The sequence below is a fragment of the Meleagris gallopavo genome, unplaced genomic scaffold (assembly GCF_000146605.3).
Source record: "Meleagris gallopavo isolate NT-WF06-2002-E0010 breed Aviagen turkey brand Nicholas breeding stock unplaced genomic scaffold, Turkey_5.1 ChrUn_random_7180001854197, whole genome shotgun sequence".
In the NCBI taxonomy this organism is placed as follows: Eukaryota; Metazoa; Chordata; class Aves; order Galliformes; family Phasianidae; genus Meleagris; species Meleagris gallopavo.
In genome coordinates, this window is record NW_011120659.1 from 10,827 (window position 1) to 11,181 (window position 355).

Consider the following 355-nt stretch of genomic DNA (forward strand, 5'->3'; position numbering starts at 1 on the left):
ACCCGAATGCGCGAGGCGCGATCCGCGGGCACGCGCGTGCACAATACAGCCGCCGTGTGCGCTCGCACGGACGTGCAGACGCGTTCGCCCGGCTGTGCGGCACGCGGGTTACACGGACGTGCACACACACGAACGCACACCCACGCACGCGGCGCGGGCACACGTACACACACGTCCCACGCGCATTGCACACGTGCGCACACGCGCACGGCCCGCAGGCGCGCCTTGCATACAGCTGCGGGACCCCAACAGAGCCGGGACCGGGATGGAGCGGGACGCGGGGGCACTGGGACAACTGGGAGAGCACGGGAGACACCGAGCGCTTCGGAGCAGCGGGAAAACACTGGGACGAGGG